This window comes from Lissotriton vulgaris, chromosome 1_1 (genome assembly GCF_964263255.1).
Source record: "Lissotriton vulgaris chromosome 1_1, aLisVul1.2, whole genome shotgun sequence".
Classification (NCBI taxonomy): domain Eukaryota; kingdom Metazoa; phylum Chordata; class Amphibia; order Caudata; family Salamandridae; genus Lissotriton; species Lissotriton vulgaris.
The window spans coordinates 1,789,165,109-1,789,181,401 of record NC_141685.1 but is presented as its reverse complement, the minus strand read 5'-3'; the positions used below and the strand labels follow the sequence as shown (position 1 = coordinate 1,789,181,401).

At 42.2% G+C, this 16,293-nt stretch overlaps 1 pseudogene; it reads right to left on the bottom strand.

Moving 5' to 3' along the window:
- Nucleotides 1-2,968: 2,968 nt before the first annotated feature.
- LOC147751215 (uncharacterized) overlaps nt 2,969-16,293 on the bottom strand; it is a 54,730-nt pseudogene continuing 41,405 nt past the window's right edge.

Genomic DNA, 16,293 nt, shown 5'->3' with positions numbered 1-16,293 from the left:
CAAAGCCTGCATTCAAAATGGCCACTTGCCTGCCAGCACATGGCCAGTGCCTGTAGCTGCACTCAAAATGGCCAACAGCCACATGGCCTGTCCCTCCCCATGAACACCCCCAAAAATCGAAAAACACTGCAAAATCAGCACAATCCCATTCCATCCATGGCCTCCATGATGTTTAAGTTCAAGACAGCCCACAGAAAGACTAGGCCCATGCTAGACTCAAATACCCCTGGTGAAAAGGCCACAAGTACAGCCCCAAAAAACGAAAATCACTGAAAAATCAGCACAATCCCAATCCATCCATGCCCTCCATGAAGTTTAAATTCAAGACAACCTAAAGAAAGACTAGGCCCATGCTAGACTCAAATACCCCTGGTGAAAAGGCCACAAGTACAGGCCCAAAAAACGAAAATCACTGAAAAATCAGCACAATCCCAATCCATCCATGCCCTCCATGATGTTTAAATTCAAGACAACCCACAGAAAGACTAGGCCCATGCTAGACTCAAATACCCCTGGTGAAAAGGCCACAAGTACAGGCCCAAAAAACGAAAATCACTGAAAAATCAGCACAATCCCAATCCATCCATGCCCTCCATGATGTTTAAATTAAAGATAACTCACAGAAAGACTAGGCCCATGCAAGGCTCACTACCCCTGGGCATTAATAAAGGTTGAAAAGTAGGCAAAATGGTTGCAGGCCTAACAACAAAGCCTGCATTCAAAATGGCCACTTGCCTGCCAGCACATGGCCAGTGCCTGTAGCTGCACTCAAAATGGCCACCAGCCACATGGCCTGTCCCTCCCCATGAACACCCCCAAAAATCGAAAAACACTGCAAAATCAGCACAATCCCATTCCATGCATGGCCTCCATGATGTTTAAGTTCAAGACAGCCCACAGAAAGACTAGGCCCATGCTAGACTCAAATACCCCTGGTGAAAAGGCCACAAGTACAGCCCCAAAAAACGAAAATCACTGAAAAATCAGCACAATCCCAATCCATCCATGCCCTCCATGATGTTTAAATTCAAGACAACCCGCAGAAAGACTAGGCCCATGCAAGCCTCACTACCCCTGGGCATAAATAAAGGTTGAAAAGTAGGCAAAATGGTTGCAGGCCTGACAACAAAGCCTGCATTCAAAATGGCCACTTGCCTGCCAGCACATGGCCAGTGCCTGTAGCTGCACTCCAAATGGCCACCAGCCACATGGCCTGTCCCTCCCCATGAACACCCCCAAAAATCGAAAAACACTGCAAAATCAGCACAATCCCATTCCATCCATGCCCTCCATGATGTTTAAGTTCAAGACAGCCCACAGAAAGACTAGGCCCATGCTAGACTCAAATACCCCTGGTGAAAAGGCCACAAGTACAGCCCCAAAAAACGAAAATCACTGAAAAATCAGCACAATCCCAATCCATCCATGCCCTCCATGATGTTTAAATTCAAGACAACCTACAGAAAGACTAGGCCCATGCTAGACTCAAATACCCCTGGTGAAAAGGCCACAAGTACAGCCCCCAAAAACGAAAATCACTGAAAAATCAGCACAATCCCAATCCATCCATGGCCTCCATGATGTTTAAGTTCAAGACAACCCACAGAAAGACTCAGTCCACCCACCACTGAGTACCCCTGGGCAAAAGGCCCCAAAACAGCCCAAAAATTGAAAATTCCAAAATTTTAGTTGCAGCAACTGTAATGCCCCAAACAAACTTACTTGTAAAATTTCTAATCCAACAGTGATCCAAAGAAAGTCAAAAAGGCCTCAAATCCAAATATCCAGCAGCATCCACAAAAAGTAATCCTTCCAGCTCCAGATCCAAATGAAAAGTGACCAGGAGATGGACAAAGCACTGGGAGGAGCCTGCTGAACAGGAACAGGAAGTTGAAGACTGTGGGGCACTTCCTTCCTCCCACCCCCCTCCCCCCTCCCCAAAATGGACTTCTCGCTAAAAAAGTGCAGGCAAATGTCAACCTAAGGAGTTATTCAGATAAAAATCATCATTTCAAGAAGGTTTATGCTGCTTGCTGGTGGATTTCTTGTGCAGAATTGCAAATTTTATATTTTCGCTCGCCGCATCTCAAATCTCGCAATTGCGAAGTACCGCGAGACGTGATCTCGCCGTACTCGCGTTGACAAACTCTCGCTGGCAAGCCGCGATGACATAATCGCGCTCGCCAATTCCCGCGGGATCACACAGCAAGATCCAAAATGGCGCAGCACTCGCAAACTATCGAGAAAAACAACCCGGCAAACACGCCGCGCGCCGCAAAAATTGTATCACCAACGCCGCGCGCCGCAAAAAAAATCCGCTGCGTGCGACTTTGCGGATTTTGCGGGAAATTCGCAAATCTCCCGGATTGCGAATTTCCCAAAAATCCGCAAAATCCGCGAGCGAAACGGATTTTCCGCCCATGCTTAAGTTATCCTGACTCCATATCTCAACTCATCTGCCCCAAGTGTGAGAAGATACAATGGTGCACATAGATCTACACGCAATGTTGTGGAGCGGACATTCAGACACTCAAAAAGCAAGTTCTGAGGCCTCCACAAAAGTGGAGGTGCACATCAGTACCACCCCATCATCTGCTGTAAAAAAAATAGCAACATGTGCCATGCTGAATAACCTTGCCACAAAGAAAGGAACAGCAGTGGAACTAACTGACTCTGTGGGCGAGGTTGAGGATTATCCACAGCCAGAGCACAGTGTAGCGGGTGTGGCAGCAGCACCAGATGGGAGACACAAATGGGCTGAGATCACACCCAACTATTTCTGAGTAAGTAAGGAGACACAGCCACTAACTGTAATGAGTGATGGTGTTTTATTAACTTTACCTCAGGTAAAAGCATAGCACAACACCACAACATGAAGGCCTCAACATGCCAGGCAAATATGCTATGGGCATTCCAAAGGCAAAATGGGTTACATCACCCATTTCACAATACTAGGGGATGGCTGTCATTATTTCCTGCGCCCACGCGCAGCACTGCTGCATTCCCTGGGCACACTGTCCTCACTGGCGGTCTGTCCTGTGGCAGCGCTGTGCCGTTCGTTGCGCCTCCTGAACTCGTATTATCGGGGCGTGATGCTACTGCGGGTACTTGCCTCTTCACTAACCCCCCCATCCCCTGCACCTGTAGTGGATATTTGGTTTGTTTGTAGCACTTCCAGTGCACTGGTCAATTTGACAAACCCCCTTGCCATGTCACTGCTGCAGTGGGCCATCTCCTCCTGCATGTCCACCGAGAGCCTGCAGAGCATGGAGGTGGCAGTGGAGAGGCAGTTAACAGCCTTAGTGTAGCTATCCAAATTTCTGCTGGTCCCTGCTCCTTGCCAAATGATCCTCATCCATTTTGCTTCACAGCAGCCTCACTGCTTCTGACATGTCCCTCATGCCCTCAGCCACAGTATTGTTCATGCTGTTAATGCCCTTCTTAGTTTCCAGCATGTGTCTGTTCATGTGGACCATCTGCCATTGCAGTGATCTGATTGCCTTGCCTTGCAGGCGCTGCACCTTGAGCATATTCCCCTATAGACTGGCAAATACGCTTGGATTCTCACCCTGTGCAACAGGACTGGCTGCCCTTGCTCTGCGGCGTCTGACACCTGTGTGGGTGCGCTCAGTGGGGGACTGTGTGTCTGCACTGTTGTCATCCTCTGCCAGCGTGGAATGTTGGCCTCCCATGCTGTCCTCCTCGGACACATCCATCTGCTGGAGGCTAACCACTGTATGCCTCCTGGCTCTCGTGGTAGTGGCGGTGATGGTAGCGGTGTTGATGCTCGTGAAGGAGGTGATGGTGGTGATGGTGATGGTGATGTGGTGTGCTCTGCAGGCGATAAGACCTCCTCCTCCTGTGTTTTCTCTCTCCTGGGTGCCTTACCTGCGTCCACTTCTGCAGCCCTACGTGATAGCTCGCATGTGGAGACAGAATGTAAATTTGCTCACTTGCCTGGCAGCATTGGCTGAATAATGAATTTCATGACTGCCAATCAAACTGACTGTCCTCTGTTCGCTAATTGTGAAGTATAAAAAAACATTCAGCCAACTCTGGCTTGTATTTCTTTTGTTGCAGGGTGTGCCAAATTGCTTCCACCCCCCCTCCTGAGACCCACGTTGCTTGAATGATCAGCACTTTTTGTAAGGACGGTTTTAGACTTACCTTTACTTTTTTGCCCATAAACACTGAGGCAATACAGCTGCTCTACCTTTAGTTTAGACACAGTTTACTGTGTAGTGATATACTGGGCATAATAATCACCATTTAATGCCCCCTTTTCTATGACTACCAAACTTTGTCTATCAAGGACAGTAGTCCCGACAGTTTCACGGGGCTAATATTATCCTGTACGTGCACATGGTCATTCAGTTCACCTTTGGATCTGTTATGGCTATTAGCACATTCTTAGAGCACTGCAGCATGTTCATGTTTTTATCTTTATGACAACAGATATTGATATATCTAATCTTATTTGTTTTTCTATGTCTTGTCTGTTTGTCTTTGTCTATGTTTGACAGAATAAACTTGGTTCCACTCCAACCAATCGGAATCTAGAGACAGTGTTCTGATATTTTTTCTTTTAACACTTATACCCCAGGCTAGGGTGGGCCTTAGAGTGCCTATACCACCGGGGTTTACTATCACAATTTCTTCACTTCACTGGTCCTGGCGAATGCCCGATGTACCACTATCATTGAGACAGAAACATGTTGACCAACAACACAGGATACATCCGGACTTTCAATTCTAGTCCTTTATCCCACACCACTGTTTTTACTTATGTCCAATTGGCACAAAAAAAATCAGCTCCGCAGTACCCTGGCGTCGCAGCACACTAGGGTGGCATTCAGCCACTCCTGGTGGGGCCAGATGATGAAGCATATCACCAACCAGATTGGTGAGTGAGGGCCGTCCGAATAACCTTAAGGGGACTCCCTCATAGTCAATTGAGACTGTGAGTGGTGTTACATGCTTGCTCTTTTCTCAAAGTCTTTTGACGCTCCTCTGTTGTTGTCTTTGAATTACCTTGAGGGGGATAGGAGCGCCAACTCCGTTCCCTTCCTCTCCTCTTTGGGTTCAGTGGACTGACTATAATGATATGTGTTACTTCTGACTACATCTCCCATAATGCATTGCTGGTTTTTAGTAAAGCATGTACTGGAGTGGGAATCATACTGCCTCATTGGGGATTGAGGATTGGGGTTAGAGAGTGGGGGCACAACACGCTGTGCATGCATCTTACCTTGCCTGTTGTCAGCTCTGGCTGAGCTGTCTGCATCCCCAATCCCACTCACGCTCTCTGGCTGGAGGGTGGACTCCACCAGGAGATCCAGGACAGTTGGTGCAGGTGCTGTGGATCTCCCACCACCTGTCCGCTTGGCTTGCTTCAGTCTCCCTGCCAACCTCTCCTTTGCACGCTTCTTGAGGTCATACCAGCCTTTTTTAAGGTTCTTCAATAGAGCGCTGGGTTACACAAAAGGCATTAATCCTTACCTGGATAACCAGCCATATCTGCCTCTTCTGTGATTCAGGGATTGGCAGGGAATTTTTACCAAACAGTTTATCATGGTCCTTTGTCACCTCCTCAATCAGGACATCAATCAGCACTGAATGTGTGTTTCCTTTTGCTCTCTCCTGACTCCTTTTCCTTCGTCTGGTTGTCCATTTCTGGCCTGTGATGTCTACAAATACTTGGAAAAGCTGCTCCTGGGTTGTTTACTGTGCTCCCTGCCTCTCCAACCGCTTCAGGATCAATGCAGCTGCATATGTGTGGCCACGTCCGGGTTGTGAGGTCATGAGGAAGCCGAGGATTGGCTGATTCAACAATTTGTGATTTTTCAAAATACCGGATTCGCTGATAACCGAATCGGTATTAAGGAATCAGTGATACCGATTAGCTAATGGGGATTCGGTAATTTTTTAAACGATTTTTACCGAATCTCAAATTTTTACTGATTTTTTATCTACATCTGAAATACTGAGTTCCTAATTAAGAATCAGTAATTAAGGACTCTGTATTTCGGTTTTACCTAAATCTGGACCCAAAGTCTGAAGAAGAAACACCTGAGACATTGGTAAAACATTTTCCTATCTTAAAGTAGCAAATACATCCCTCAAACCCAGATCCTGATTCCTAAATTTATTTTTTGTGGGCTCAGGCGCTACATGTTTGTGAAAGACAATTTTGCACACTCATTAAAGTGTAGGGCCAGTGGTAGAGGTGGGGGGCTGACAGTCATATCATGATTAAACAGTTATACGTAAAGAGTTCCTGGACCCAGATCCCAAATCATTTGAACAGATGACTGTCGGCATGTACTCTTGTTTCATCTCCTCATTATTTTAATCTGCATAAACCAATATACTCCTGACTGTCCAATGTTGGACTAGCTGAGCTGAAATTATTAACCCAAGGTTTTCCAGAAAACATACTTCTCATGAGAGACTTGCGGTGCCAGTAATCTTGGAGTACCTGGTATAGCATGAAGCCTGATTTAGAGTGTGTTGAAGCAGGAGCATTGTCTCATTTAGAGACAGGGATAAAACAGGATTTCTGATGGGTGCTGTCCTTGTGCGGTATCTGGTCTACCACAGGGTTGGCAGGTCACTGTTTCAGTAATCCAATCATAACATAACATAACATAATATAACATAACATAACCATAACAGTGCATATGCTGCAATATAGCACATAGATACCCAATATGACATCCTATTTGCTATTTATTATGTAGATACCCTTGAGACACTATTTAATTTTTTATTTTCAGCTATTCCGTGTTTTTTACCTAGTAACTTTTTTTCAAAAGTAGAATCATTATTTTCAAGCTTTATATGGGCTAAAAAACACCCTAGGATAGCAATGAAGACACTTTACGTGGATACCGAACTGGGAGGCTTATCTGTTCGCAACCTTAGAGATTATTGTAGTGGATATTTCGCCCAATATTTAGAACGATTTAAATCCGGAATGCAGAGTCCAAAATTATTTATCAATTTCTTTTTTGACCAAATTAGTCAAGAGGTTCAAACCCCAGTTCCTCTGCACATCCCTAAATCGCCAAAACGTACCCGGTATAAAATGATGTATTGGTTTTTTAAACGTCGCAATGTTTTTCTAAAAAGGTATTCTCTCCCGCAGTTTAATTCTAGAACTCCCCTAAGGAATGCTCTAATTTTTATGGGATTGAAAATCGGAGCAGATATTGTCTTTCAATGGGAAAGGGCTGGGTTCTGTACTCTATCAGATTTTTTAAGAGATGGGGCTTGGTTGTTACCTGGAGAGATGCAGCAATTAATTTAATGGAATTTTATGTTATTAAATTCCTATGTTTCGATTTTTAAAACACTGGGACAAGTTGAGCGAAGAATGATTGACTCTCCTTGTCAGTTGTGGGACAATTTGTTTTTGATTCCTCAGATTAGGAAGCCAGGAGCATGGAAACGTTATTTAGCTCAACATATTGAATTAAATCTCAGTATAAGAGTCATTAAAAAAATGGCAGGAACAAGAAAATCATGTTCTTACTATGAATACCTGGAAAAGTATAAATAAGTTGAATTTTAGTGTTCTTCGAGGATCTAATTGGAGGAGAATGTTTTTTTTTAGTAAATGGCTCCTATATCGAACTCCTGCCGTCATTTCTAAAATGTATGTGAATGTTAGTGCCATCTGTTTTAGATGTCAGCAATACACTCCTGCTAATTGGTCTCACACTATAGCTCACTGTGTTAAAATTGTGCCTTTTTGGAATGAGATTTTCGAATATTTGCAAAAGTATTGTGGGATTCAGATTGCTTATAACGTCAAATTAATACTTTATGGATATGATTCTGATCTTGGATTGTTAGAACAGATGGTTAAACTATTATTTATTGTGATGGCAGTAGCGAGGTCTCTGGTGCTCCAGAATTGGAAATTAACACAAGCTCCTTCGTTTAATACCTGGCTTCAGAAAATGAGAAATGTTAGAATAAGTGAATTTCGTTATGCACAGCGAATAGCGGGGGTAAGGAAATTTGACAAAATTTGGAAATTGTATTTTGAGTAATATTGGAAATTGTACTCTGTAAACTATGATTCTGTACTCTTTGGTTGCCAATATATGTATTTTCTTTTTCTTTTTATGAATTGAAATTATGATACAAGAACTTCAATAATAAAAAAAATTTAAAAAAAAGAGACAGACAAGGATTTTGGCAGGTCAGTGGGCCATCCACCACACTTCAAATGAGTCCCATAGCCTCTCTCTAGACACATCCTTCTCCACACAATACTGCACAATACACACTGGGCTTGGATATTTTCCCCAGAATTAACTGTCAAACCACATTCTTAAGCAGAACACGAATATCTTTTAAAATTTGAAAGCAACCACATTAAAGGGAATGCCATACGAATACCACCAGGTTACATAAAATATTTTTTTTCCTATAATAATACATCACCCTAAACCAATAAAACCCAAGAGATTCTTTATAATTCCCTCCACAAACAATATAAGGTTCACTAGACATAGCAGGTTCATACCAGCTTAAAATGTTAATATCAGTGGAAAGACAGTCATCAAATGGTCAACTCTGTATTGACTGGTATGCAAGGGCCGGGCACAAAATTGAAAAGACACTGGAAGAAAACACAGGTGACTTCTAATTGTGAACAATATGAAGTTTACAAAATAATGCCATCCATTATCCAGATAGCATGGAAAGACCCCCCCGACCCCCTTTTCCACTGGATTAAATCAGACACTGAATCAAAAGTCAAAAACTAATAAACATATTCTAAGAAGAAGAAAAAAAGAACCAGAGATGATGAAGAACACCCTTTTTATCTTTGACCCACAACACGAAAATCTGGCGTCCTTCTTCGAGAACAAGATGCTGATAGCCGGGATAAATGTCAAAGAAATTAGGGTCATCAGCCAACAACTTGCTTAGTGCACCCAAAATTGAACTATCATTCTCATTCTAAAATCCTGAAAAAGTCAGCAAAACAGTTTGGAAACTGAAAGCCTCAAACATGTCATTCAAGCACTGCTTGTCATACACAATTAAAACAACATTAACTCTTTCCTGGAGCTCAAACATATCAGAAATGCTGCTTTCCAAGAAGGGGTGCTCTTTACCACTCCAAAACAGTGTACAGACAGTTACTGAACATAAGCACACTTGATAACCTATATTTCCCTTTTCTTCCAACCACTTTTTCATCAAGTTCTTGGTAGACTAGTTTGCTAGAAAATTTTAAGAAATGAAAGAAGGTTACTCGATTCTGCAACTGACTGTCCTGATTTTAGACCAGAGAGAAACAGGACCAGTGGGGTACACAACCCAGAATAGAATACATTTGAAAATACCATCTTTTGTCGCTTTCCCAACTCATAAAATCTGAAATCTGGAGAGCTGATAACAACCCTATTTTTGAATGTCCTGAAGAGCTAAGAGACATATGGGTTCGCACTAACACAGTAAAAAATGTCAGACTGCTTTAATTCGGGCCAGTCTTTTGGTTACCATATCACATCTCTAGCCCAAAACAATTATTTCTAACTATTGTTTTTGAAAAGGGAAATAAGGTTGATTCAGCTGCCCTGCTGTTAATGAACCTTGAGGCGCGTGAGGTTAGACTATTGCAATGTAGTCTCTAGTAGAGTCCAATGCAAAATATACAGAAACTTCAAAGACTTCAAAACCAAGCAGCAGATTATGTTTGAGTTTGGCAGAATATTCTCATATTATACTACTCATCAAAAATCTGCAGTGGCTCCTGGTGACAGGGAAAAAATACATCCTATGCTTTATTTTCAAAGCTCAAGCAGGAACCACAACAAAATGTATTTAGGCACTGTTTATTAACTTCTGTCCTCAGCAAAAAAATAAATGAAGGACAGTCGATATGATGCCCAATGGCCAGAGTAGAGTTAATACAATGGGGTCTATATTAATGGCCGGCGGATCGCCACCGCCCAAGTGGCCACCTGCCCACCATTATTCACTGCATGCCTCCTATTTCCCCCCCACCATATTAGAATGGTGGGGGGGACTCCAGAGGATGGAAAGACCATCCGCTGTTTTTCTGCCAGTCAAACAGGTGACTGGAAGGAAAATGGGCTTGATATGGTGGCGGTGTCTGCAAGACACTGCCCTCCATATCAAGATGAAGGTGGTGATGTGCCTTTCCATGGCGGCATTGCCACCATGGAAAGGCATGCGAAGTCTGCATGTGGGGGTCTGTTGCAGGCCCTCAGGGTGTTGGAGTGGGGGGTGCACATGGGTCATACCTATGCTTCTCCCCTGCATTTGCATGCGCAACGTGCCAGGCACTGTGCAGTGCCTGCCACATTGTGCATGCAAATGCTCAAATGCCTTTTTTACATTGCCGCATGTGCTGCTGAAAGCACCACCTGCCGCAATGTGAAAAATGCGGGATGCGCCCGACAGTGTGGCGGGTGCATCTAAATTGGATTTGCGGTACCGCTGCACACATAGTGGGTGGTCCCATTTGCCGATAGGATGGCGGGCGAACTTTGTCCACCTGCCATCGTAATAGACCCCAATTTTTTAGTTTTTCTTGTATGCATCTTTTTAACTTTGTTGAATTGTATGTTTGATCATGGTTATGATTTTCATTGTCTAATAAACTATATTAAGAAAAAACTGCTGTCCTCAATAGGGTTCTGTAAAGAAGACTAAAGGTACAGTTGTGTGAGAGACCAGTGACCATACAAAGACTCAAAGCTACCTGGTTGTATATCCCTATAACTAGAGGTGTGCAAGACTCATGTAAATTGCTTTCAGAAATTATGCAAAACTTTGGCAAAATTGAGAGAGATGATGTGTAATAATGCAAAATGCAAATCTGTTATTTAGCACTATATTTTAGCATGCAATGAGTCCTCACATTTTGGCATGAAAAATAGTGCAAAAACAAGAGCACAGTGGACAATAACTGCTTCTGTTCTAGTGCTCCCATGTAGTTGCTGTAAAATTATACCTCGAATAACGCATTCATTGAAAATGTTTATCACAAATGGCATGCAATTATATGAAGTGGTGTAATGGCCTCATTTTGAATAACAAGTGTAGCAAAAAATTCCTGAATTTACACAAATTGCACCACCGAAATTTACATTTTGCCTAGGCCTGCCCATACCATCCAAAAATGTCACATTACATGGAAAGTTGCATCCACAAGGATGCTACAATATACCTGTTCTACAAATAATCACACAATGATTGGACATTTTATATACAAATGTAAAAATAATTTTAATGTTCTAAATTCATTAATTATATAAGATGATTCTTTTTAATTGATGGATTTAGAAAAATGAAAATATTTTTACATTTGTTCACTTGGTATATTGCATAATCCTTCTTGTGATGCAACTTTGTATGCATTGCATATGATGTGGAAAAAGTCAAAAATTATACACCAAAGCCAACTTTGAGATCAAACAATGCAAAATTTTGTATGAAGACCAGTTTAGACGAAAAAACCTAAGGTGAGAGATCACACTGTGTGGGGATCACTGACAGAATATCGACAACCCTAATATTGACCTTCAGAAATATCGGGAAATAAATATCGTTGTCGAAATGATCGACCAATTATGTTGATTATGGTAAGTACCAAAATCGCTAGAAAAAAATTATTGTTGGTAAAAATATCAAAGTACAAAATATCGCATTTTTTATATGTAATATAAATATTGTAACATACATTCAATAATACATTTTACCTAAAACAAATATTTAGATTTATTTGAAATTTTAACAATTATAAATATTAAATGTAATTTAAAAATAAATTACACATACTTATATACAATGTAATATATATATATATATATATATATATATATATATATTACCAATGGTAATGGAAAACCATGGATATTGTATGTGCACTCTATGCTACAGCGAGTTATTTTACTGCATTCAGGCGGTAATTACACATAATACTTATGCTAATTGTTGGATGAGGTCTTGTAAACTACAAGTCCCAGCATACATACCTGACAATTATTTCCTTTCTTTTTATTTTGTCACATGGAGAGGGTGAAAGCATCACAATTTGAAAAAAATTGTATAAAAACTAAAAGTGGACTATATGTTTGTATATTGAGAAAGAAAACGAAGGTTTTCGAAACGCGTCTGACAAAGCATTGAAAAATAAAAGACCTGCATTCCACGTTTTCCTGGTGTCTGTGGTTCATCCTTTGGCAGGGCGCTGGCTGGGTCGTGCAGAGAGGATTGAAGGCATCCATATATATATATATCCTCCTCTGCCAATCGCTCAGAGACAGAGGCACGATAATGAAGCAAGTTCCACATTGCGCACTATGCCTTTACGGGGAATCCTGCCCGATTTCCACTTGGAATATAAAGCTGTTACCCCATCGTCAATGCACAAGGGTGCTGAACAGTTTACTTTACTGACAGCTGCAAGAGACAATTTCCAGTACTCACTCTTATGACAAGGTGCATTTTGGGAACTGTATGCCAAAATCGGTCAGGTGACCAGGAACGTTATATATTTGTAGTCACAGACACTTTCGTCGACACTCCCACCCGTGAGCAAGGCCGGATGTGCCGAAACTAGTTGGGGACAATGGATTGATGGTGCTACAAGCTTGATTAAAATGCTTTCTGGACACTGTAAAGGGCCTCTTTTGTGTTGCTTCGTTGTACAGAATTGCCGGGTCTCTCCGTGCCCGGTGCAAGAGGCCGCCCTGTAGGGTCGGGGGCCCCCCATTCGGAGGTCCATATATATATATATATATATATATATATATATATATATATATATATATATATATATATATATATATATATATATATATATATATATATATATATATATATATATATATATATTTATATATATATATATATTCACTGAAAAAACCATAGGTTTCAGACAAGTTATAGTTAGGAATAAGCATTTAGAAAATCTTAGAAATTCACTGAAAGAACCACAGATTGTGTGGAGTGATGCGAATGAGTCCCTGACGCAACATGTGGTCTTCTGGACCCGCTTCATATATGATGTTTTTATGATCTGGGGGGGGGAGTGAATCTGATCTAGACCAGTTCCTCACAGGTTTGAACTCCAACAAAGTGAACCTAGGCTTCACCCACAAGATGGACAAAGGAGAAATGGATTTCCTAGATGTCCATGTGAAGGTAGAAAACGGGAACCTTTTCACCTCCTTGCATAGGAAAGCAACAGCAGGGAATAGCCTCCTCCATGCCAACAGCCACCACCCACCCAAACTAAAATGGAGTATGCCCTATGGAGAGCTGATTAGGGCCAAACGCAATTGTAACTCTGAAACCAGCTATGAGAAAGAGAGAAAGGTTATGACACAGAGATTCAGACAGCGAGGCTATCCAGTCAGAGTGTTGAGTGCAGCAACCAAAAAGGTTGAATCAAGAGATAGGGCTTCCCTGCTGGTTAACACCATCACTGCTGCAGCAATTCCCCTCCGGTGCTGCTTATTCTGCATTCCCATTGTTCATGACGAGCTCAGCTCATCATCAGCACAGCTCAACGGTACCTCATGACGAGCTCAGCTCGTCATGAGCATCGAAGGGGTTAAAAGACCAGGAACCAAAGAGAGGGGGAGTGAGTTCTGCCTGATAACTGAATACAACGTGGAATCAGATAGGGTTCGTGAAACTCTGAAGAAACATTGGCATATTGTGAAGAACAACCCAGTGATAGGATATACAGTGAGTGAAGTCCAATTGGTGACCTATAGGAAATCTAGATCCCTGAAAGACATGTTAGTTAACAGCTACATGGGTGGGAGCAAGCAACAGAGTTGGATACAGCAACAGAAGGGTTTTTTTAAGTGCAGGAGGTGCAAGGCCTGTAGCACTAGCAAAAACAGGAAAACGTATCCTTTACCTACGGGCAAGACAGGCGATATTTCCAGATTTATAAATTGCAATTCTGAGTACTGTGTGTATGCCATTGTGTGTCCGTGTGGTAAAATGTAAGTGGGTAGCATGATCTTCCCTGTGAAGAAGAGAAATCTAGAGCACATCAGGGCAATCAAAAACTGGGATCTTAGCTACTCCACAGCTAAACATTGGTTGAAACATCATGACAAAAATGCTAATAACCTATCTTTCTTTGGTGTTGACAGAGTGGCAGCAAGTCCCCGAGGGGGAAACAGGGAGAAACAACTGCTAGTGCTGGAGTCCAAGTACATCTTGCTCCTCGACACCAAGAACCCCTTCGGCCTTAATAAGGACGAGGAACTCTCTGTTCATATTGGATGAGTACAACTTAGGATTTTGGACTCTGTTTTTTGCATCTTACGACTGATAATTGATTTCTCTGTACATACTGTGTGGCGGGGAGGGCCCTCCACCGCAACACATTGTCAACAGGTTGGACATTTTCACGTAAGGCCCTATACCTGACTAAGTCATCCTAACCTCTGCAACATGGGTAGAATCCCCCCTTTTTGACCCCTTTTGAGCCTCTTTTCCTCCTGCTAGCCCCATCCATAACTTTATAATTAGGTCATCTTACCTTCTGCAGTTATGACACTGCCCGTGTCTCAGTAACCTAACCTAGCCTGCATTTACTTGTAACTAAATTTCCCTTTTTAATTTTTTCTTCTTTTTTCTTTTTTGTGAATAACCCCATTACCTCCACCCACCCCACACGTCGGACACTTGCCGTCACCCACCCTTCCGCCACTCCCCTCCCTAAGCATCAGCACTGGCTTGTTTCATGGTGGACAGAACACGTTATGAACCCTGTGTCTCTGTTCTATTTTATTTGACCTTTTACTTTTCCTTTCTGTAAATAGCACATGATTTCATACCATTCCTGCTTTAAAGTCACTATGAAATGGCCAGTGGGCCAATATTGTGCACAATGGAAAATGGGCATTATGTTTTTACCCTAAGGGGCTATGGTATGAATTTATTTAAAATTATCTGAAATTACCCACAAATGTATAGATTGAATTTGTGTTTTAATGCAACGTGTACATAAACCTTTTCACACTGCCCATGCAAATAATGCCAGCAAGTCTGTTTCCCTAACGAGAATCTTATAAGTCTTTTTTCATGTTAATTACAAGGAATGGTCCTACTTCTATGTTTTGAATATAAAATTTGTTTATATTGGTGATCACTTGTGGTGAATCCTTGGCTTGTGATAAAGAGCTTTCGCTCGAAACGCAACAGCCGAAATAAATTAACCTTATTACACAGTAGCGTGGAGTGTGAGTCTCGTCTTTCCTGTGGGGCTACAACTCTGACAGGGAATCCTTCGCTCATATATATATATATATATATATATATATATATATATATATATATATATATATATATATATATATATATATATATATATATATATATATATATATATATATATATATCAACAAAGTGTTTCCTCCGGTTTCCCCGCTGTGGCCTCTGCTTCTCCACAGGCGGGAGGAGTTGCTTGGATATTTTGCGCGTTTCCAGATAACGCGCATCAGAGGCCTCGTTCCACCAAGAGGCTCCGGGCTCATCTGGATCCTGTTTCGGCAGTCTTTTTTAGGAGCAAGGTATTTCTACAGCCCGGAGCTCGCCTCTGAACACCGATGAATCCCTGGGTGGCTGCAGCAGCGGACCGTGACTTCACGGAGGACGTGAAATAGCACTGGCTTTTCTGTCCCTGTCTGTTTGACATCAGTACTAGGGGGCTGAAACGTCTGGGTCCGGAGGAAGCACTCTGAATAACTATTGACTGGACATTGACTGTTTGTTCCTCGCAACACTCTGCCACACAAACGCATTTCCACTTAGAAACACCGCTAGCAGCACTTACCTGGCTGATGCATTGTGGGGCCTGCAGTTCCAACGAACAGCAGGCAGTGTGACTTCACTCCACTTGAGGATGTGGTGCCCCAAATGAATGGGACAGTGGCAGGGACTATTTAAACGAGCAGCAAAGTCGCCAGCACATTTCTGATGCATCTGAGGAAGGCCTATGTCAGGCCGAAATGCTTTATGCCCTAATTCAGCTTCAATAAAGTGTTTTCTCTGGTTTCCCCGCTGTGGCCTCTGCTTCTTCGCAGGCGGGAGGAGTTGCTTGGATATATTTATATATATATATATATATATATATTTACTGAAAAAACCTTTCCAGTGCTAGCTCTCAGGAATAAACGGATTAAATTACCTACCTGTGTGGTGCTGGTCCAAGGGGGTAACTCTTTTAGTGAATATATATATATATATATATATATTACCTACTGGCGTTCGCCA